Source organism: Spermophilus citellus, assembly GCF_964194105.1.
Source record: "Spermophilus citellus genome assembly, chromosome: 1".
NCBI lineage: Eukaryota > Metazoa > Chordata > Mammalia > Rodentia > Sciuridae > Spermophilus > Spermophilus citellus.
This window is the reverse complement of record NC_138182.1, coordinates 163,427,179-163,451,832: the sequence shown is the minus strand read 5'-3', so window position 1 is coordinate 163,451,832 and position 24,654 is coordinate 163,427,179. Positions and strand designations below refer to the sequence as shown.

Here is a 24,654-nt window from a genome sequence, read left to right as displayed (position 1 = left end):
CTTAATTTTTGCTTTATTTGCATGTTGAGATAGAAGGCAAATCAATTTTGTCATTTTTGAGCATTGTTGTTACCATTTCAACTCACTAATTACTGGATTCCTGATTTCATAATCAAATACAGCTCCAAAGCATTTCAAGTAGTCAGTTCCTGCTTGTCTGGGTGGCCCCTACTTGTCTGGTAGTTTTAAGTGACAAACATGTCATAAAAATGTTTTTGAGGATGCCTTTAGAACAGTGTGCCTAGCTAGATATACCACACAGATATTCTTTTTTAGAGACAGATTTCTGCTCTAAATCTAAGGCCTAGGTCATTAGATTTTCTCTAGTCTCTCTCATTTCCCCTTTCTGTTCCTTAGTTAAATTTTTGAAAGGAAATCCGGATTTGAAGAGGCTTTGCAAATTGTTTTTTTTTTTTTTTCATTTTTGTCTTGCATATATTTTCACTGAAGCATCAAATACTTATCTGGCACTGGATGGTAACAAATGTAAGGGAAAAAGAAATAAACATCTCAAACACACTGTACAATCCTGTATATTATCTTGTTTAACATTATCAAGATTTGTAACATCATTTTTGGTTTCAGATAAGAAAATTGAAGCTAAAGAAGCTGAAGAAGTATGTTTCAGAACAGAGATTGATGAAAGGCAGAAACAAAACTAAAACGTACTTTCTGATACTTGATCCCATCAAAATGCTGTCTCACTGGACCCAGTGGCATACACCTATAATTCCAGCAACTCAGGAGGCTGAGGCAGGAGGATCGCAAATTCAAAGCCAGCCTCAGCAACTTAGCAAGGCCCTGTCTCAAATTAAAAAATAAAAGCTGGGGATGTAGCTCAATGGTTTAACCCCTCTGGGTTTAATTCCTGGTACCAAAAAATGAAAAATAAAATGCTCTCATCAGAAACTATTCTAAAATTTATATGAGAAGACTTTTATTCACTTAGGAAAACTTTTTAAGCACCTATTACATTTTATTAATGTAGTGGTAGTTGACTATCATCTAAAAAGGCAGTTAATGGTTGAAAATAATCACTAAGGGGGCTAGGATTGTTTCTCAGTGGTAGTGTGCTTGCCTAGCATGTGTGAGGCACTGGGTTCATTTCTCAGCACCACATATAAAATAAATTAAAAAATTCTATCAACAACTAAAAAAATTTTTTTTTAATCACTAAGCTGAAAATAGTTGAAACCACAGGCAGAGGAGAGAGTTCAATTGAAGTAAATTGAGCTGATCTAACTTGAACATTTTTTTTCACTAAGATCACCTTTTATATTAGAATTAACTGCAAATATTTTTCTACTATTTTGTACTTACCACTACTGTTCATATCCCACTCCATTCCTTGGATTCACTTTTTCTTTTGCTGGAGTCCATCCTTTTGTATTTCTCTCAGCAAGAATCTGTAAGAGATAGATTTTACTAGTCTTTGTCCAAAATTTCTGCATTTTATTCTCACTCTTGAATGTCAATTTAGTCTTGTATAGAGTCTCAGGTTCAGTTGTTATTCCTCAGCATTTAACGTTTTAATCCCATTATCTTCTAGCATGTATATCATTAATTTAAAAAAATACAATCAGATTGTTGTTAGTGTGTAGATAATCTTTTATATATATACATATATATGTGTATATATATAAAAATAAAATATATATATATATACACTTCTCCTATTTTACCAGAGCTGTACCATGTATGGTTATATAATTCTTATCCTGTATGAAGGAATATGGCTAAGGAAGCAAGTAGAACCATAAAACCAGAACATGGACCCCTCACTTAGGTCCTGAAATTAAAGTACAACTGTGAGAGGACATCGATTTCTATCTCATGTAAAAATGCCATATGGGGTCATGGTGACACTGTAATCTAAGCACCACTGAATTTGTTTTTATTTCTAATATTTACCACCTAGATCACTAAGGATCCATGTCTTTTCTTAACTCAGAAGAAACTTCCCATTAATTCTTCAGATTTTTCCTCTTTTTCTTTCTCTCCTCTTCCCTTCCTTCTTTTCTTCTTTTATGAATATGTATTAGACATATATTGAAATTTTCAACTGATCTTATCTGGATCTTCACTTTCATATTTTAAAGTTTCTGTGCTGGATCTTCTTTGTTAATTTGTTATTTCTTTAACTGTACTTGGCTGGTAATTTAAAAGTGACCATAATTTTCAAAACCTGGATTTATAATTGGTTCTTTTTTGGTTTACTCTTATTTGTGTGTTTATATTTTGGTTTTCTTTTTTCTAGGAATGTTATTTATTCCTGTATCCCCTTTAGGATGTCCAAACTTTGTGATCATCTTCTTCTTCTTTTTCTTTTTATGGTACCAGGGATTGAACCCAGAGGAACTTACCCACTACACCACATCTCAGCCCTTTTTGGTTTTTTATTTTGAGATAGGGTCTTATTAAATTGCTGAAACTGGCTTTAACCTTATGGATCCTCCTGCCTGAGCTGTTAGGATTACAGGTATATACCACCCTGCCCAGCTCAAAACTTCTTAAGAATCCCTTTTGGAAGTCTGCTTTAATATTTGATTATCTTTGGATGATAATTCATCTGCTATTGAATTTGTTGGCCATTTTTATGAATTTTGTTTTCATCTTCTTTGGTAAGATTTTCTCTTTCTTCTTTTGCTCACTATCATAGTGAGAAGACATCTGGATATTTTAAATATTTATTTTAAAATATTTGGTCTATGTTTTAGGCAGCTTTTTCACTGCTGTGACTAAAATACCCAACCAGAACCACTGTAGAGGAGGAAAAGATTTTTTGAAGGCTCATGGTTTCAGAGGTCTTAGTCCAAAGAACGCCAGCTCCATTCCTTGCCCTAGGTGAGGCAGAACATCATGGTAGAAGAGTGTGGCAGAGGGAAGCAGCTCACAGGATGATCAGGAGAGAGAGATAGGGAGAGGGAGAGGGAGAGGGAGAGGGAGGGGGAGGGGGAGGGGGAGGGGGAGGGGGAGGGGGAGGGGGAGGGGGAGGGGGAGGGGGAGGGGGAGGGGGAGGGGGAGGGGGAGGGGGAGGGGGAGGGGGAGGAGGAGGAGGAGGAGGAGGAGGAGAAGGAGAAGGAGAAGGAGAAGGAGAAGAAGAAGAAGAAGAAGAAGAAGAAGAAGAAGAAGAAGAAGAAAAGAGAGAGACTCCACTCTCCAGATACAAAATATATTCCCCATAGCTGCACCCCCAATGAGCCACTTCCACCAACCACACCCTACCTGCTTCCAGTTGCCACCCAGTTAATCCCATCAATGATTAATTCATTTATTAGGTTAAGGCTCTAACTCAAACATTTTTCCTCCAAATCTTGCTTTGTCTCACTTGTGAGCTTTTTGGGGAGACCTCACATCCAAACCATAACAGTCCAGTATTTCTATGTTGGAGTGCTGAGGGATGTATTAGTGTGTCAATTTACAATACTAGTTTAATTAGAAGTTTCAAGTACACATTTTGAACGTATATTTGTGAAGCCAAGAAGTGCTCAAAATATATTATGGGTTTGGTTTGTAATGTTAGCATTCAGAACATTTTTTTTTCAAGATAAGTGTTTTCAACTATATAGATCCGTACCAGCAACTTCAGACTAATCCAACCTGCCACCAGCTTACTATAAGGGCCATTGGCTAAACATTCTTTTATATTTTGAAATAATTGTTAAAGAAAAAGAACAAGCAAAACAGACCATTTGTGTGCTTCAAAGCCTAACATATTTACTATTTGATCCTTTTCAGAAAAAGTTTATTGAACCTGACAGTCTATCTATGCATGCCTTTTCTCATATTTTTAATAGACTTTATTTTTTAGAGTAGTTTTAGATTCATAGGAAAACTGAGAGGCAGGTGGTCTCTGGCTCAACATATACATAGTCTTCCCCATTATCAACATCCCCCAACAGAGTGATATGCTTATTATGATTGTTGAACCGACACTGACTCAGCATTATCACCCAAATCCTTAGTTTACATTAGTATTTATTCTTGGTGTGGCACATCTTATGGGTTTGGACAAGACTTGTACCCATAATTACACTATCAAATAATTTCACTGCCCTGAAACTCTTCTGTGCTCTGCCTATTCTTTTATTTCTCCCTCCGACCCCGATGATCACTAATATTTTTAACCCTCTTCCTAGTTTTACCTTCTCCACAATACCATGTAGCTGGAATTCTAAGTAGACAGCCTTTTAAAATTGTTTTCTTTCATTTAATAATATGCATTTGTTTCCTCTGAGTCCTTTAATAACTTAATACTTTATTTCTTTGTGGTGCTGGATAATATTTCATTGTCTGGAGGTACCACAGTTTACTTACCCATTTACCTACTAAAAGACATCTTGGTTACTTCCAAGTTTTGGAAATTAAGACTACAACTGCCTAAAACATTTATCTTCAGGTTTTGTGTGGACATAAATTTTCAGCTTCTTTGGATAAATGCCAAGGAATATGATTGCTGAATCATATGGCAAGACTGTTTGATTTTATAAGAAACCACTAAATTTTCTCCTAAAGTTACTGAGCCATTCTGTATTCCCAGTAGCAATGAAAGAGCTTGTTATTCCATGTCTTTGACACTCTTTGGGGCTGTCAGCGTCCTAGATTTTATCCATTCTAATGGGTATGCAGTAGTATCTCATTGTTGTTTTAATTTGCATTTCCCTGATGAAATATGATGTGAAGCATTTTGAATAAGTTTATTTTCCATCTCAATTTTCATTGGTGAGGTATTGTTCAGACCTTCTGCCCATTTTTAAATTGGGTTGTTTTCTTACTGCTGAATGTTAAGTGGTTTTTCTTATATTTTTGAGAACAGTCCTTCAAAAAAATGTATCTTGAAAATATTTTCTACTAGTCTGTGGCTTAAATTTTTATTCTGAAAGTTTCTTTTGCAGAGCATAAATTTTAATTTTTAATGAAGTACAGCTTATTAGTTCTTTCCTTCATGGAGCATGTATTTAATATTGTATCTAAAAACTATCAACATACTAAAGGTTAATAAATTTTCTCCTATTATATTCTGCATTTTACATTTAGATTTGTGATTCATTGTAAGTTAATATTGGTAAAAGGCATAAGGTACATGTTTAGACTCATGGTTTTGCATGTTGATGTCCAATTTTTCAAACATATTTATTGAAAAGAGTATTTTTGCTACATTTTATTGCCTTTCCTCCTATGTGAAAGATCAGCTGACTATATTTATATGTGTCTGTGTTTAGGCTCTTTAGTCTGATCTATTGATTTGTTCACCTATTTATTGGCCAATACTACAGTGACTTTGTTACTGTAGCTTTACAAATGTCTTAAAATTGGGTAATGTCAGTCTTTCAACTTTGTTCTTCTTCAGTATTATCATGGAAATGGATTATTATTACAGAACTTGATTCTCTATATAAACTTTAGAATTAATTTGGTGGTGTCCGTAAAACTGGGATCACTAAACCAAGTTGATTGACATTTTAATAGTACTGTTTTCTCCTTCATGATTATTTAATATGTCCCCATTTATTTAGTTCTTTTTATTTCCTTTACTTTGTCGGGGGTGAGGGAGTACCAGGGATTAAACTCAGGACACTCATCCACTGAGCCACATCCCCAGCCATATTTTGAATTTTTATTTAGAGACAGGATCTCACTGAGTTGCTTAGTACCTTGCTTTTGCCGAGGCTGGGTTTGAACTCATGATCCTCCTGCCTCAGCCTCCCAAGCCGATGGGATTACAGGCATGGGCCACCATGCCTGGATAGTTCTTTTTATTTCTTTACTAGAATTGTACAGATTTCCTCATGTAGGTCTTATACATATTATGTTAAGTTTATACCTAATTATTTTATTTATTGGATAATAATGTAAATGATATTATATTTTAAATTTCATTTATTCATTGACGGTATGTAGGAAAGCAATTGGCTTTTGTACATTAACCTCATATGCTGGAATTCCCCTACAAGTGCTTATTAGTTCTGAGAGTTTTTTGTTTGTGTTTAACTAATTCTTTTGGATTTTCTGCATATATGATCATGTCATCAGTGAACAAAGAACATTTTACTTCTTCCTTCACAAACTATACACTTATTTCCTTTTCTTGTCTTATTGCATAAGCCAGTACTTACATCAAGAGGTTGAAGAGGAGTGGTGAGAGGAATGACCTTACCTTGTCTCTGATCTTAGTGGGAATGCTTACAATATGATTTTAGTTGTAGGACTTTTTTTGAATATTTAGTTTTTAGTTGTAGTTGGACACAACACCTTTATTTCACTTATTCATTTCTATGCGCTGCTGAGGATTGAACCCAGGATCCCACACATATGAGGCAAGCGCTCTACCACTGATCCAGAACCCCAATCCAGGTTTTTTTTTAAATATATATTTTATCACATTGAGAAAGCTTCTATGACTAAAGAGTTTTTACTAAGAATTTTTCCTTTGTAATGATATATGGGTATTATATTTTGTAAAATGTTGGTTTTGTACCAATAGATACCATCCCAATTATTTTAGTTAAAAAATTCTAATTTACATGTTTCAAAACCACATTGAGAGGCCCTGCTCAAGTGTATACTGTTTCAGGAACAACATTTTGAGATCCACCAACATGTTTTCTCAAGGTGTTAAAAACAGATTCAAATTGGTTGAGCACCTACATTTCTGACTGAATGCAGAACTCTGTGCTAATGTCAGTTATCTCCCATCAGAGCCCAACCTATATAATATATGAGTGCAGTTTCCACTCAGACCAAAACTGAGAAAATGAGTATTTTTTTGCTTTTCTTTTTCTTTTCCTCAAATTATTAAAATTATAAACCTTAAAAAAAAGTTCTGGATGTAGTAGTGTTGGACACATGGGAGAAATAAGAAAGCTTTGGTTAAAAAAACAAGTGAGTCATTATATTAAAAATATTTGAAAACTACTTAAAGAGGAGAATCCAAGCTAAAGTAAATTCATCAGACCAAACCTAACATTCTTTTCAAAGATATAGATGAATTATTTTTATTATTTTTTTTAAATGTTACATTTATCCCTGAGCAGAACTTAGATAACAGACTAGTTAATTCTAGTTAATTAAAAAAAATTACTTCTAAATTTAGGTGGTGGAGTTATAGAACTTATTTATCTTAATCATATTCTAGATACTAAAATTGCTGAAATTTTGGGGCCCAAGAAGGAACATTCAAAGGCAAACTTTCTAACATAAAAGTGCAACAATACCTTCTAGCTTCTAAACAGAGCTAGTTTCCAAATCATATGAAGGCTACAGTGACCTGCAGTTGGTGAGGAAAGAATAATCTATTCTTGCCCCCCTCGCCTCTGCCCAGAAGTAGAGGACCCAGGACATATCGATGCAGAAACATGTACAAGAAATTTTAATATACAGAGAGAGTGACACAAGGCAAAGGGAGGTCTGACTTGTGTCTTGGCTTCTGAACTGATTTGTTGACTTAACTGTAGCAAGAAGACTGGGCTATTTTTCAAAGCCAGGAGAGATGCATGGTTTCTTCCTGTCCCAGAGTGTTAGTCCATAATCATGCTGAAAGGGTTTTGTGTTACTGAGCATAAGGAATATGTTTCACAATGAAGAAAAGCAACTCTCTCTTGCTATTCTTTATCTAGCGATCGGTTTCTTTCTCCCAGCTGAATATAAAGTACATTTTCCACTTCAAAATCACCCTTTAGAAATTTTTGTTCTTATTCACTGTGGCAGGGAAGATAAAAAGTGATTATAGTGTCTATCCTGAGCCTCAGCTCCTGGTTACAGCTGACAAATCTACACCCTAGTAGGAATAAAATCTTAAATGATTGCTATCTTTCTGGCTTTCTATACAATACAAAGATAAACTGTGAAACAAGTCCTTTTGAAAAATGGAAATATTTCATTAAGTCTACCCAAGTTAGACTTTTGGCAAAGCAAAAATCTGTCACTGAACCAGTACATTCCTCTTCCTTCTTAAGCTCTTGCTTATGCGGAGGTGATAAGTAAATGTTTCTTCTGATCTTGGTTCCAGATGAAGAATACCCATATTATTCATGTGGAACCAAATATGCCATCTGCTTCTTGTTACCAAAACTGTGTGGCTGTGACATAAAACTTAGTTGTTGATGGCTTTACTTAATTATTCTTTTTGTGAACATGAAGGTTGCTTTCAGAATTTTCCCTCAGAGAAAGTTGTTGTTGTTTCTATTATGGAATGGGAGAATAAAAAGGTGTGCCAGTTATAGCTTCACCATGTCCAAATCACAAATGCTGGATTTTGGTGCCATTAATCCATTTTCATTATCTCATTCTTTAAAAGCAGACATCTGACCCATAGGAAGGAACCCAGAAGAGCAGAGTAATGAGCAGGGACGGAAGCAGCAGGAGCTGTGGGGAGTCTGCCATTTCTCTGAGCATAGGGGTTACTAGAATCTGCCAATATTGTGGTCAACTTTCTACTCTTCTTAGTCAATTTCCTAGATAGACAGCATTTGAGATTTAGAAATGTCTGTGCTTTTCTTGGGTATTTACTTAGTATCAGAGTTAATAATCTTTCTGACTGGATCAGAATTTAGCTTCAGGTTTTACTGTTTTTTTAATACTGCCTAAGGCAAATGTGGACAAAGTATGGCCCACAGGCCAAATCCAGACCATCATCTACTTTTGTAAACAAAATTTTACTGAAATGTAACCATGTTTGTTTTTTTTTTAGACACTGTTTTCAGCTTCAATGGCAGACCTGAGTAACTGCAACAGAGACTGTGCGGTCCAGAAAGCTTCAAATATTTACTAACCACCCCTTTGAAGGAAAGGTCTGCTGAACCCTGGTCTGGGGTCCTGACACTATTTGCTTAGAAGGTTCTCTTACTTTGTGCACTTTTCTTAGCTCAGCTTTCTCATCTGTAAACTGGGGACAGAAACAAAACCTGTCTTGCAAGGTTCTTGTGAGGATGAAATTAGATAAACCTGCAAAGTGCTTAGCACAGGGACTGGGTAAACGTTCCATCAAAGTTAGCACAGTTGAGACTTGCAGTGTTATTTGCAACTATCAATTTTAATTCTTCCTTGTGAAGCAGTTCAGTATTAAGAACAAGAGCATCAAACTTGGGCTCAATACATCTGGTACAGCTACTACCTGTGCTACCTTAAGACACTATTGTACTTCCATCGTATTCTCTCTATTCTGAGAATAATGAAAATTACTGTGGAGACAGAAGGAAATACTTAAAACTTTTAGAGAACAACAAGACCAACAGCAATAATAAGACAAATGATATACAACAGGTGAAAGATCACAACAGTAGAAAACCCAACTACTCCTGGGAGATAAAATGTAGTCAACATTTTCAGGAAAATGGATTTTCAACCAGCAGTCTCTACTTAGCTGAACTACCCAGTAAATGTGAGGGTGATATAAAGACATTTTAAAGATGCAAATTATAAATAATAAAAACAAATCAAAACCTCCCCCAAACTATTTCTTGGTAATATATTGGAGGATGTGCTGAATAAAAAGGGGGAAAAGACAGAAAAAAGTAAACTAAGAAAGAGAGCAATATTTTAGCTGGAGGAATTCTGGGAAGATGAGTTTGCAGTCTATAATGCAAATCCTGGAGTTCCCCTTGAAGAAGGAACAAGTGGGACAAAAACACATCGACCACATCTGCAGCAGACCTTCGTGATGATGCATCACCTGATGTCATAAAATATGAGTGAGTGGAAAGAGGAGAAGAACCACTGAGATGGGAAGACCTGAATCAAATCAATCATGGAGACAAAGGAATTTCTGATAGCTTTGAGAGCAGAGGACCAAAACAATAAGAAATTTTCAATTCTAAAATCAGTAATCTTTTCTTCTTTTCCCTCTTGTATCTGCCCAGAGTCTAATTAAATGAATATCCTTTAATCACTCAAACTGTCTCAAAGGCAATTATTATACATAACCCTACTTTTTGTAAACTTATCCAATTTGTGACCCTTATTAATTAGTTATATTGTATCTACATTGTTAGAACAAGTAGACTTTGTATATACTATTATGTGGACATGTATATAACTTGTCATCTAAATCAAGAAAGTTTTGATAGTGAAAGGATCCACTAGGATCAACTAGGCCAAGACCAAAGGGATCAACTGGAGCCCTTTGGAAAATTGGATCATATATTGGGTCATCTTCTTTATAACAATTATTTAGTATTACTAACAAAGTTAAACATGCACTTAATGGTTATCACTTGTCCTTATGTTGATGCCTCACCAGTCATTTTGATCTTCTGAAGCCTATTGTCTAATAGATTCTGCAAGAACTGCTTATGAAAGTAACATGCCTTCAGTCTTTGCATGAGCATATCTCATCCTCTTAGGCTTCATACTAAGAGATTAAGTAGACTGAAGATAAAGTGTTATCATATTTTTTAAAGTTAAAAGTTGTATAATTAGTTAGATTTATCCACTTAATTAGTTAATCACTGGTATACTCACAAGGTTTTTCGACAATCACCACAATCAACTTTAGAATATTTCATTGCCATAAAAAGGAACTCCAACCAAGCACAGTGGTTTATGCCTGTAATTCCAGCAGTTCAGGAGGCTAACACAGGAGGAACACAAGTTCAAAGCCAACCTAAGCAACTTATTGAGGCCCTGAGCAATTTAGCAAGACCCTGTCTTAAAATAAAAAAGAAACGAAGAGCTAGGGATGTGGCTCAGCCCCAGGCAGACACTAATTTACTTTCTGTCTCCAAAAATTTGCCTCCAAAAATGCCTATGGGAATTTTATATGAATGGAATTATATACTATTCAGTCTTTTGTGACTGATTTCTAAGACTGAGCATACTGTTTTCAAGTTTTGGCAGTATTATAGCATGTATCATGTTCCCCTCTTTTAATAGGATAAATAATATTCCATTACATACTTAGGATAAATTAAACACGATTGATATTTGAACAGAAATAAGAACTTTAAAATTTTCTAAAATGGTTTTACTATATTTTTTCATCATTAGAATTATAACTAATATAATTATCATGTTAAGTAAAAGATATATATATATATATTTAAAAACTTAATGAATACATAATATATTAATATAAGATTTATTTCAGATCTTAATAATGTAAGGTATTTTATATTTAAATATAAAATTAATGTTTAATACCTTTTTAATAAAAGTTTAACATTGAATTGAAATTAATTGAATTAAAAATTCAACATGAAGCCCAAATAAAATCAATATGGAGGAGTAATGTGCCCTGATAGCTGTCAGAAAATGTATAAAAGGGTAAAAATAGTTCATGGAATTATCTTCTGTCTACACAGAAAATAACACTCTGAATAAAGTCATCTATCAATGTCCCAATTATCTTTTTTTTTTGTATGAGGAATCTAATCCAGGGTTGCTTTACCACTGAGCTATATCCCCAGCCCTTTTTATTTTTTACTTTAAGACAAGGACTCACTAAGTTGCTGAAGCTGGTTTGATTACTTGCGATTTTCCTGTCTCAGCCTCCCAAGTCACTGGGATTATAGGCTTGCACCATTGTGTCTGGATGTCCCAATTAATGATGCCTTAAACACTCCATTTTTGCCAGAGCAAAAGGCTCGTGCATTTGGTGAACAAAGCATAGAGCTGCTAGGTGTCTAAGCGAGGACTCTTAAAGCTCTTGAGGTCAAGGGTGTATTAGAGAATACAATCCTGATAACTGAGGCATAAAATATTCACTTCTTTGCTCTTCTTAGTATCTGTAACAACTACAATTTGGTTTGTGGGTATTCAGAAAACCTCTCTAGAGTTTAAATTTAAGAATCACTTTAGCTTCAATAGATTCATTTTTTTTTCACTGTGGTTGTAGGAATAAAGTTCACTAAAGTCCATTATAGTCACAATGGTATGTACAGACACAAAGAAAAATGCTATACTGTGCTTCTTTCTAGTGTAAAGCTTAGCTTGTTATAACAATCGAGTTGACAAGCTTTTGTGTGCAGTCAGTTCTCATTACTCATGATAGTTACATTCTAGAATATAGCTATGAATACTGAATTCCCAGATATTGAAGCATTACTTCCATGGAGGAATATAGGGTTAGATTCCTACAAGCCTCTGGTTATAACATTTTTCCTTAATTGATCAAAACATACCTTGTGTTATATGTATTTCTTTTAAAGGTACTTTATTTACTACACATCATTGACTTACTAACATTGAACTCAGGGTCAATAGCACTGTAAGTCATGCCTAAATGATGCTTGGCCAACACATGCATTTTTTTCTGTGAGGCATAGTATAGCCTTTTTGTGGTTTGGAACACTAGCTAGCACTTCAACACTTCAGCACTGTCTGGAGATCATTTTAGATATAGAAAATACCCAACAAAAAGTACAGAAATGTAAGTAAATATAATCACTCCTCAAACTATTTGAACTTCAAGAATTTTCATAAATGCCCCATCCCCATTCCTCAGAAATCTTTTCCACTACAATATTTTTTTCCCAGTTTTCTTAGGTTTAATTATATGTGCCCTGTTCATAAACATGGTTTAAAACAGGGTTCCACAAGCCCACCAGAATTTATATGTCAACTTTTGTGTTTATATTCAAATTTGATTTCCATGGATTTCACTGTATTTTCGAAGGAGGTCTAGAACCAATGAAAAGGTCTTTCAAAGGAGGTGAAGAGTGATGAGAAAATAAATGAAAGTCAAGGGCTGGGCCTGTAGCTCAGTGGTAGAGTGCTTGCCTAGCATATGTGAGGCACTGGGTGTGATCCTCAGCACCACACACAAATAAATAAATAAAATAAAGGTATTGTGCCCATCTACAACTAAAAAAAAATTTAAAAGAAATTAAAGTCAAGGAATGGCAACATTTAAAGAGCTAGCAGAGGAAGGGGAAACAGTGAAGGAGAGCCTAGGAGGAAGCCAGTCCAGTGGTGACCCCGAAATTGAGGTAGCATGAAAGTCCTAAACAGCAGAAGCCATCAGCACTGTGTCAGATAGCCCAAGGTTAAGAAAAATAGGTGTTCCAGAGGTCAGTGGAGCTCAGGTGAGAGCATTCTTGGTGGAGTAGTAAGGGTGGAAGGAAACAAGAAAGCAAAGAAGGAAAGAAGGAAGAAAGACCATGAATGAAAGGAAAGATAGGATAATAGTTGAGAGAAGATGTTGTTGAAAGATCATGTGACTACTCTGAGGATAAAAGGGGTAAAGGAGGAAAGCTGGTGAAACAGACAAAAATACATATCAGGCATCTGCTCCAAGTCAGGTGCTCTGTAGAGTGTTGAAACAGAACAGTTTTTAAAACACACAGATACTTGCCCATGTGTAGGTTTAGGCTAAGGACTGCTTTACAAGCCAGGCTTCCCACAGAATCCCCTGGGAAGTTTTTGAAATTAAGACCCGAGTTTCAGCCTGCCAGATTCTGACTTCATTGGCCAAAGTGGACCTACGCATCAGTTTTGTAAGTCATTCTTTTATATGTGCAGGAATGAGTCACTGTTCTGAAGAGAGGGGCGGGTTCATCAATATATATCAGAGCCATGTAGCAGACCTGGCCCATCCTTGTCCATCTCAGCAGGAGTGAAAGATGTCAGCATGGAATTTAAGGAAGTTACTGCACAATGGCCTTGTTCTCTCTGTGAAGTTAAAAGTAAAATGATCTGCTGAGAGTGAGGAGTAGAGAGAAATTTAAGAAAGGGGCAAGAGTCTGAACTGATTACAACAGTACTGGAAGATGGAATTGACATACATACTGTCAATCAGCTTAGAGGACTCAGAAGAACCTGGAAAGCTTGAAACTGTAGCAACAATGATTTGCATTTATTCTTGATTTTCTGTCAGCATGAGAAAAATGTATTTGTCTTATCTTACCAAGAAAACTATTAATTTACTCTGATTTTTGTTTTAATTCTGCAGTTCATGGTATGATGCTGGCAATGCTAGTCTGTAAAGACTCAATAAACAACATAAAAAGAAGTGGAATCTAGCCCCTGTCCCAGCACAGAGTGTTCCAAGTGTGATATTTAGTTCTGACATGTGCTGCTTGCATAGCAGCCTCTTCTGGGCTTTAGATATAATTAAGTCACATGTGACTGCAATGGGACTTTTAGTTCAATGACTGAATTTGCTGTCACCTTGAGTCTCTGTGATGAGACATCCCCATTCTGTTCCCACAAGCCTCTCAGGGTTGGGCTGGACAACTTCATGATTTGGGTATCACTGGAGAGAGGAATATCATTTAAGAAAGAGCTTGATGTTTTCTTTCCAAAATTTCCCTCAGGAGGTACCCATAAGTAGAGTGAATGTGCCTGAAATTCATTCCAAGACAGATGCAGTGTTATTAGAAATGCTCCTGATTTGCCTTTCTTTCAAGGACAAGAAAAACTTTGGAAAATGATTTTAAAAGAGATGAAAGATTGACCATCCCTCAAACAAGATATAAAATATTTAGGATGTTGAGAATCAAGCAACACACATCTACTAACAATTTAAAGTCTTTCTGCAAATATCATACAACAGGTAGAGGTATACAAAGTTAGCCAACAGTGCATGGCCAAAGAAAATACATGTGCATTAACCAGAATTGTGGAATTTTCTCAGTGATACCATTTTCTACTCTTTCTTTTACAAATGAGAAGACTGTGTCATTGAAAAGGTAAAACTGTGTCAAAGGCACAGTTTATTCATCCAGAAAAATGCATTGGGCACCTATTTTATCTACACTGTGAAAGGAAAAGGAAATGAAGAACATGAGGTTCTCCATAGGTTCATGGAGCAGTTATCATGAAAGGGCGCCTCACAGTTGGGTCTTCTTTCCACTCCACCACAGAACAGGAACTAGTCATGAGGGAGTGAGGCACAAAGACACTTCTGTCAGCTCCCATCAAAGAGATAAGTTCCCATCAGCTGCAGAGGTAGGATCCATTGTAGATGCCAGGAAGCACATTTTGAATAAAAGAAGAGGAATGTAGTAAAAACACATCAAAATCGGTCTGAATGGGCTTGAAACAGGGAATTCTAAATATGAGGAACAGAAAAGAAAAGGCTCACCAGTCAGAAGAGAAAACTGCTCTTGATGGCTTGTGAACAGATTGACTTGGATAGAGAGAATTCTGATAAGAAGTTATACAAGGACTAGGGATGAAGCTGTGTGGTAGAAAGCTTGCCTAGCTTCTGTGCAGACCAAGGTTCAGTTCCCTGTATAAAACACACACACACACACACACACACACACACACACACACGATAATACAAGGTGAGAATAAAAACAGGAAGCTGTGACTATTTTACTCTGTGGGCAAAGACGAAATGCTATGGTATTATCCAGTTGAAAACCATCATGAAAAGAGTATTCTAGGAAAGCTGTAAGGAGGAAGAGCTGGAATCAGGAGATGGAAGGAAGGAGGAAAATCATGGTGTCATTAACCCAGTGTTGGGGAGTTTTTACAGGGGTCTGAAAAGGCTAAGGAAACAGAGTGGGGCTGAAGATTAAGAACTAATCCTGGAAGAAGAAGAAAAGGCATAAGAGCTCTGGAAATGGAAGCTCATTGTTGATTGTGTTGGATCTAAGAACTGAAGTCAAAGAAACAGGTAGCTTGGTTAGGGAGGTTACCAAATATATTGAGAAATTTTCTGTTTCAGCTTGAACTTAAGTAATCTTTCAGAGATGTTTTACTTTGTAATAATAAAAACAAACTCAAACAAATAAAAAAAAACACGTCAAAAGAACAAAAATGATCCTAGCTAATCAGCCTTTACAAAATTTAAATCAGTTTTTATAAACTTTGAACTGGAAGTCTTTTCTTGTTTGGAGCTGTGAAGAATAGATACTGGAAAGGGTTGAGGATATAGCTCTGAGGCACAGTACTTGCCTGGCATGCATGGACTGAGTTCAATCCCCAGTACCAAACAAACAACAAAAAAGACAGCCTCTATTGGGTCCCCTCTTCCTCTGTAGGAGCCATCTCTTCTCTTCTTACTTGAAAAAAATCGTACTGTTTTACTCTCAAAAAAAAAAAAAAAATACACACATGCACACACACACACCCATACTCCCACATACATAAGTGATTGGGAAATGACTATTTAATTCTATTTAGCATCTTAACTATCCTACTTAAACAAAAACAATAAATCTGTCTTTTTCACATCCTCTCCTATCTAATTACAATAGGATGCAGATGTCTTCAAAAAGGAATAATTTGGGTAATTTAAAAATGACTGGAAGTGTCATTGCTTATAGTTTTTAGTAAGCCATTGAGAGAAGTTAGGATCTAGACATTTTAAATCAGATGTAAACTGTTGAGAAAGAAGTGTTTGCAAAACAGAGACTAACTGTTTTGAAATTTAATTATTCACTCAATTTGGATTAAAATAAGCCCCTGTTGATTCTTTTTTTTGGGGGGGGGGAGTTCTTCCAAAAAATCTTTGAGAGTTCTTTATGCTGGTGGTATATCTGCTGAATATTTCATTTACATTTGTCCTGATTCTACTGTTTTGCTTTCCTATACCACCTATGGTGACTAAGGCTCATTTGTTAAAATTCACACTTCTATTCTTCTTTATAGGTTATTTAATACTGCATAATAAGGCAATTAGGCTGCAACCCAATGCACTCTAAGCAGCATGGGGATGATCCAAAAAAGACAAAATAAAGTTAATGTAACATAAAAATGACTACACAGCATATTAAAGAAATAAGATTACTTATAAATACTTTACTGTCATTAGGATCCACCGGAAAGTAGTTCAGGAAATTTAACATCCTCAGGGTCTTTCACAGAGTGTGATTTTACAAGACTATTTGTAAATAATTTTTATATATATTTTTGAAGATGAAACCTCAAGTTTAAATGTCTTTTGATCTCTTTAATGTGTTGCATGTCTTGTAATCTCTTTGTGTTGCACAGCTATTAGAATTCACTTAATTTGACCTATCACAATAGATGGTGTTTAACCAAGACCAAAAAGGAAATTACTTAAATGAAAAGGAAAAAATTGAATTAAAAGGAAACTACTGAAGAATTCTCCCAATGTTTTTGCCTTCATTTAAGCTTCTCCTTTTTGCTATGCATCAGCTGGCTGAGAGATTCACTGTCCTTAGTCCTCTTCATTAGCCAAGCATTCAGCATATCATTGGCAAAGTGAGTCTTTGATGCCGGAATCCCTTTACCTCTTTTCCTACTCAGTTTTGGAAGTTATATTAATAAGGACATGGTACATTATCCTGTGGTAACAAATTGACCCCCAAGTCTCAGTGGATGAACACAACAAAATATGTCTCTCAATCTGTCTAAATTTGTTCAGCCCAGAGCCCTGTTCCAGTCACTCAATTTTTAGTGGCTCCACCATAATGTAGCAATGCTATTTCATGAAAAGTGGCCACAGAGTATGCTAGGGGTACACAAGGAACATAGAACATGAAACACTCACGTTCTTTCATGTTCACTTTGTGTGCTTGGCAAGGGAGTGTAGAAAACCCAGGGAGATGAAAAGGGATGGTGAATCACAAACATTCTCTTTATGTCAGGGGAAGGTATTTCTCCTGGAAGGCAACACAACAATCTAGAATTTCAAGACAAGAGATGAGTCAGGCTTTGGAAAAACCACTTGTTTTTTCTGGATATGAATCTATAAAATGAGAAATTTAGGAGAGATTGTGGGAAGAGAAACATCAGGCCCTGAGAATCATGTCCTGTCACCTAAGGGTCCGTGGGCTTTAGATGGTGAGATTTAATATGTTGTTAAGAACTAAATTACATCAGTGAGCAAAAGAGGTCTAATATTAAAATAGAACAAGGCATTAAATGCAAAATTTCAAACTGTTCTCCCTCCCCAATTCACCACTCTGAGCATGTTCCATAAGCAAAATAACCTAAGTATCAGGGCAATTATACAATGGCTTTCCTTCCTCTTAAACTCAGATTATTGTGTTTTATAAGAAGATGATTGTAGAGTTTTGTGCCAATAAGAGCACAATGAAAATAAACAGGAAAGGTGAATAACATCTTTCCTATTTGATAAATAGCATCTAAATGTTTATGAATTTTAACACAGGCATTAAACCAGTAGTAACCTTCAATATTTTGTAGTCAAATCTGAATAAAGTAAATGCAAAGAACTCATAGTGACAGATTGATTTTATGGAACTCTCAAGATAAAAGGGAAAAGGTGCTCTATTATATACTTTTTCTCTGGGTTAGGTTTCTACCCCCAACTGCCATTCCTGTTGCCATTGTATGGGTCTGGAGAACGTGTTATATTGAAAGGGTTTGGAATGAATAAGAAAGTCTTTAAAAGTTTTCTTTTCTTCCCTGTCCCCCTCCCCCACTCCCTCTCTCCCCCTTCCTCCCTCTTCCCCTCCTATTCCTCTTCTGTCTTCTTCTAGTTATAGATGGAGACAACATCTTTGTTTTATTTATTTGCATAATTATTGTATGTGGTGCTGAGGATCGAACCCAGTGCCTCACACATACAAGGCAAGTGCTCAACCACTGAGCTGTTACAACCCCATCCCTGAAAGTTGTTTTGAGAGTTTATGACATAATTGAGAATACTTATTTCTGTGAAGCTGAATTAGCCTGGATACTACTTGACCCTTATGATATGGGTAAAGCTCTTGATAGAAGTCAGTTCTATCAAGCAAATGATTTCTACCTAAATTTGAGTTATATAAGGATCATAAAGGCCATGGATATTTGAGGGAAATATAATTGACTACAATTACAAAACTGCGTGCTGTATCTTGATTGAAGGTGATTCCTTAGCTGTAGTCTAAAACCCACTTAAGAACTAGAAATCAGTATTAGGTTTGGCCTGAAACTCAACAGCACAGTAATAAAACAATGCACACACATACCAAAGATGTGATATACAGTTCCAAGATTCGATCCCCAAAGAGATGAAGGAGTTTGTAGATGGTATATACCATGATTATATAGGAGTCAGAGGAGATTAAAGTGTCCTATTACCAAGATTTTTATCAGATTCAAACACAACATAAATTTCAATGAAGCCATCTGTGTTAATGGACTACCCGAGAAATGGCAGACAAAGATCCTACTGGTAGGAAACTATTTACTGAATGTACCTTCCTCAATGAAATGAGATGTTATAGAAATGAAATTATCTTCTTCATCTACTTATGAATATAAATAATTAAAATAAATCAAAGTGAGGAAAGAAATAGAAGGCAGCAAAAAACAAAGCCAAACAAAAAAACATTATATTTCCAAATCTTAAAAAGAAGAAGAAAAAAGATAAAGAGGTAGCAGGACTTTGGGAATAAAAGAGTTAGAGTCTTGGCAGAACTCTTCCCCAAAAAACAACAATTTCACTGAAGAAAATATTGTTTACAAAACAACCACTAACCACTCACATTTATATTCTCTGCAAATTGTCCTAAGTGCATACATCAAAATGTGAAAAAATTCATTCAAAAAAGCTTCTAAATCTCTTCTTGATTTAAATCTCTTCTTGAGCCATGACCCAGTCCATTATACCCACTTTCAATCTTCTGGGAAGCTCTACCCTAGACATGTTTAGTCAAGTAAATTGGCACTTCCTGTTCCTGAAGCTTCCTGTTACAAGCTACAATTTCACCCCAAGAGGGGAAAGCTGCTAGTGCTTCTTATCCTTCCCCTCTTCTGCCTCCCAGGCCCATGTTGTAGATAGAACATCTGACAGAAGATCAACGAGGAAATAGAAAATTTGAACAATTCTATAAATCAACTGGAACTAATAATATCCCTAGAACATTCTATCAAGTTACAATAGAATACCCCTTCTTCTCAAGTACACAAGGGACATTCCCCAATATGCTAAGCCATAAAACAAGACTCAAGATATTTAAAATAATTGAAATAATAGAAAGTATGCTTTCAGATGGGAATTAGCCAGAGATCAGTTACTGAAGGAAATTTGAGAAATTAACAAATATCTGAAAATTAATCATACTAGTAGCCAATTGATTTCAAAGAAGAAATCATAAGAGATATAAGAAGATATTTTGCAAATGAGTAAAAATTAAGATAAGGCATTAACAAAAAGTTATGGGATGCCGCTAAGTGCTCACAGTGAAATTTATAACTGTAAATGTTTCTATTAAAAATAAAGATCTCAAGACTATACTCAAAGGACTTAAAATCAGCATATTACAGTGACACAGCCATATCAATATTTACAGCAGCTCAATTCACAATAGCTAAACTGTGGAACCAACCTAGATGCCCTTCAGTAGATGAATGGATAAAGAAAATATGGTATATATATTCAATGGAATATATACTCAGCTTTAAAGAAGAATGAAATTGTGGCATTTGCTGGCAAATGGATGGAGTTGGAAAATATCATGCTAAGCCAAATAAGCCAATCCCAAAAAACCAAAGGCTGAATGTTTTCTCTGATATGAGGATGCTAATTCACAATAAGGCAGGGGGGGACTAGGGAAGAATAGTGTTACCTTAGATTAGGTAGAGACAAGTAAATGAAGGGGAGGGGAGGGGAAATGGGGATAAGAAGGATAGTAGAATGAAACAGACATTGTTACCTTATTTAGATATATGACAACATGACTGATGTGATTCTACAATATGTAAAATAAGAAAAATGAGAAGTTATACCTCATTATACATAAAAGTGAATAAATGCATTCTACTTCCATGTATAACTAATTAAAGCAAATTTAAAAATTTAAAAATGAAGATCTCAATCAATGACCTCACCTTTTGTCTTAAAGGACCAGAAGAAGTAGAGAGAAAAATAAACAAAAAGCAAGCACCAGGAAGAAATCAATACAGAGTAAAGCAGAAATATGTAAAAGAACATAAGAACACAATGGAGAACATCCACACAACTCAAAGTTGGTTCTTTAAAAAGGTCAACAAAATCGACACCAGGACCAAGTAGGAAGTATCCCAGTGGTGTACAGCTGGTTGAACATACAGAATCCCACTATGGTAATACACTATACCAATAGGAAAAAAGGCAAGAAGTAGATAGTCTTCACAATAGAGCAAGAAATAGCACTGAACAAAATCTAACACTCTGAAAAAAAACCCTAACAAATGAGGAACAGAAGAAAACCTGGAGTGATGTAGGTTATCTACAAAACAAAACAAAACAAAACAAAAAAACTACAACTGATATCATATTGGAAGAATAATTAATGAATGCTTGCTTTCCTGTTAAAATTAGGAACAAGGCAAATATGTCTATTCTCACAATTATAATTCAAGATCATACTAGAGGTTTTAGTCATAGTAGTTAGGAAATAAATATAAATAATAAGGCATGCAGACCAGAAAGGAAAAAGCAAAACTATATATGAGGTTATTCTTTATAGAGAGAATCCTAAGTAACATACTATAACTCTATTAGGATAAATTTTCAGGAAGGTTTTAGAATAAAAGATAAATATACAAAAGTAGGAAAACCTGAAAATTAAATCAAGAAAAGCATTCTAGTTACAATAACATAAGAAGAATAAAGTACTTAGATACAAATTTTACAAAACCAATACAAGATATAACTTTAAAACTATAAAACATTAGTAAAGTAAATTTTAAAATATATAAATAAATGGAAAGATTGTCTATGTTCATTAATCAGAAAATAAAATATTGTTGAATTGGCAAAACTCCTTGAATTAGTCTACAGATTCAATCATTATTAAAAAATCTAACAGGATACAGAAACAATAATTAATATAACTCAGCACTGGTAGAAGGTTAGATTTGAAGATCAGTGAATTCAAATTCAGTGTCCAAAGATATTTATGCTCAGCTTATTCTGTAGAAAGGAGCCAAGAAAACTCATGAGGAAAGAATAGTCTTCCAAAAAAGTATGCTAGGAGAACCCAAGAGCTATACACAAACAATTTAATCGGGCCCCTTCCTCACATCATACACAAAAATTTATTTAAAATTTGATCAGAGACCTAACTGAAAGAGGTAAAATTATTACAGTCTTGAAAAAAAAGAGAAAAAACAGTAAATCAACGTGACTGTGGTTAGGCAATGGTTTTCTGAGACGTACAAAGGAAAAAAAAAGATTTATTAGATTACACACATCAAAATTAAAAATGTTTCTGCCACAAATAATGGCAATGAGAAAAGAGAGTCCATTGAATAGGAGCAAACATTTTTAAAGAAGGTGTCTGATAAAAGATATTTATTCAGAGTATGTAAAGAACCCTATAGCTTAATAATAAAAAGAAAACCCCACTTAAAATTAGGCAAATAATATAAACAGACATTTCTCAAAAACAGACTAATAGTCATTTTTTTTGGCAGATGAAACAATGTTCAACATCATTAGCCATCAGAGGAATGCAAATTAACACTATAAAGAGTACTACTTTATTTGTTAGTGTGGCTATAAGAAAAACGACATTCAGAGTAAAAATGTGGAGAAACTGGAATGCTCCTACATTGCTGGTGAGAATGTAAAATGATACATTATACAATAAAATATACAATACCAACAAAGTATTGGTATATGCTGTAACATAGGTAAAACTGGAAAACATTATGCTAAGAGAAAGGAGCCAGTTACAAAAGGCCACATATTACACGATTCCACTTAACATAAAACATTTGGAATAGACATCTTCAGAGCCAGAAAGTAAATTAGTAGTTTCCTAGAGCAGGGGCAAGGGAGATGGAAGGGAGGGACTGCTAATGAATACATGTTTCTTTTAGGAGGGGTGAAAATGTACTGAAAGTATATTATAATAATGGTTGCACAACCTTATGAGCCTACCAAAACCCACTGAAATTTATACTATAAATGTGTAGACTGTTCAGCAAGTGAATGTTATCTCAATAGAGCTGTTTAAAGTTTAAGTGGGAAATAAAGATTCACAAATATACTGCACTCACCCCTAAAAAATCATCACATTTCTGTGTCTCTAGAGCTTTAATTGCAGGATGGGGCAGATCTGAAACAGAAAGGCCAGTTGCTGAAGAGGGAATTAAGTTTTCAACATTCAGGAACTGATGCAACTTTAATGGAATAAACTCATTTTCCTTCACTGCAGACAACAACAAATCAAAAATCCTTGACAGCAGCATACATTTCTGAAAAAAAAAAATTCCTTGTCTACAGCTTCCATTTGGAAGAACCTCAACCTATTTTATATAACTCTTTTTAATCAGCCTGGGGGAGCTGTTAGGAGGAATCTGAAGAGCACTCGCTGGCAGGATTGCCTTGTTAGCCTGGAACTCTGTCATCTGAAGGTATGGGCTCTCAGGCTGGGCAAAGGAGTGAGTTGAGAACTTTGGGGCAATAGAAAAATAAACATAAAGGAGTGAGCTTAGGTACTAAGTGTCTCTGTATTCAGAATGTGTCCTACATAACCTGTTTCTATTCACCCAGCAACAATTCGTGTTAGAGTAAAACATGAAAGCATAATTGGAGCAAAACAAATCCAATTCCTTCTTCCAGGGAATCAAAGGCCAGACACTAAACTGAGATGGAGTAGAATCTTAAAGAGGGAGCTAGTTGTGCAGGAGAAACATTTGGGGAACTGCATGAAGGGAAACAATCCAAAATAGGGTTGCCAGATAAAGCGGGTTATCCAGTTAAATCTGAATTTCAGAAAAACATTTTTTTTAACAAATAAGCATATCCCAAATTTGGAGCCCATTTTTATTTGCTAAATTTGTATCTTTATTGTTTTTGTAGTTCCTAACTACTGCAACTCTAATCCAATGGGTAAAGTTAGATAATGAAAAATCAGGACAATGAGTTGGTAATAAAAAGAGCTTGGCAGAGAAGCAGGCTCTTCAAGTGATGGAGATTGGAATGCAAGACCAGAAGAGGAAGGATGGGGCCAAGTTTAGAGAACCCATAGCAACGGCTTTGTAGAGAATTTTATAGCTCAGTTTTGTAGCCTCATTAATGAAATATATACACTCTGGGAAAAACACAGGATGATTTTAGTTTTATACATTTCATATATCATGACATAAACATTTACTAACCTCCCTGAGCCACATGAAGAATATTCCCTGGCTAACATAATTCCATGCATAATAGTTCCAAGAACAAATTCCCTTCAGGAACTCCCAAATAATGACATTTTTGGTGGGTCTTTCAGAGCATATGGTACAAAATTTCCACTCCTGAAGATCCCAAGTCATCTCTGATCCTGTTCCCACATAAAATCTTCTTCAATGGAGCAGAAAAGAAGCCGTACTTTCCTCTTCAGCTGAAGTTCTCAAGAGCAGCAGAAGAAAAGAAAAAGCTAATGTTGTCCATATATACAGACAGACTGAGTAGTTCCTATGAACTTGGAGATAAGAGTAGATGCCCTCAATTAAACGAGCAGAGTTTACTTTAATTCAGTGTGATTTGTCATTTGGGGATTAAAACAAAAGGTGGTTTGTAATATATCGCTGAAGCATTTGAGCAGTCAAAAAATTAAAAAAAAAGGAATGTGGGTAAGATGTCAAGGAGAGAGACATGGAATACAAGGGTCATTAGGGAAGAGGAACATGAAAGGATGCATCAAACATGGAGGCCTGAGTAAATAAACTCAGAAGGAAAAGTTGGCAATATCCATCCGAACAAGATGCACATCTTACCTAAGCAGACAGAAGCATTATGATCTGCTGGTGAGTCAATATCTCTCTTTGAGCCTTGAAAATAAGGTGGAAATGGGCTGGTCAACTAGAAGCCTACAC

The 24,654-nt window shown here is 35.4% G+C and overlaps 1 protein-coding gene across 5 annotated transcripts in view; it reads right to left on the bottom strand.

Moving 5' to 3' along the window:
* Positions 1 to 24,654, bottom strand: part of KCNN2 (potassium calcium-activated channel subfamily N member 2) — a 439,076-nt gene that overhangs the window by 287,663 nt on the left and 126,759 nt on the right. For all 5 annotated transcript variants that reach the window (XM_081304749.1, XM_081304748.1, XM_081304751.1 and 2 more), the window contains one exon: positions 1,321 to 1,406. The gene's annotated coding sequence lies outside the window, so the exon portion shown is untranslated. The remainder of the gene's footprint in view (positions 1 to 1,320; positions 1,407 to 24,654) is intronic.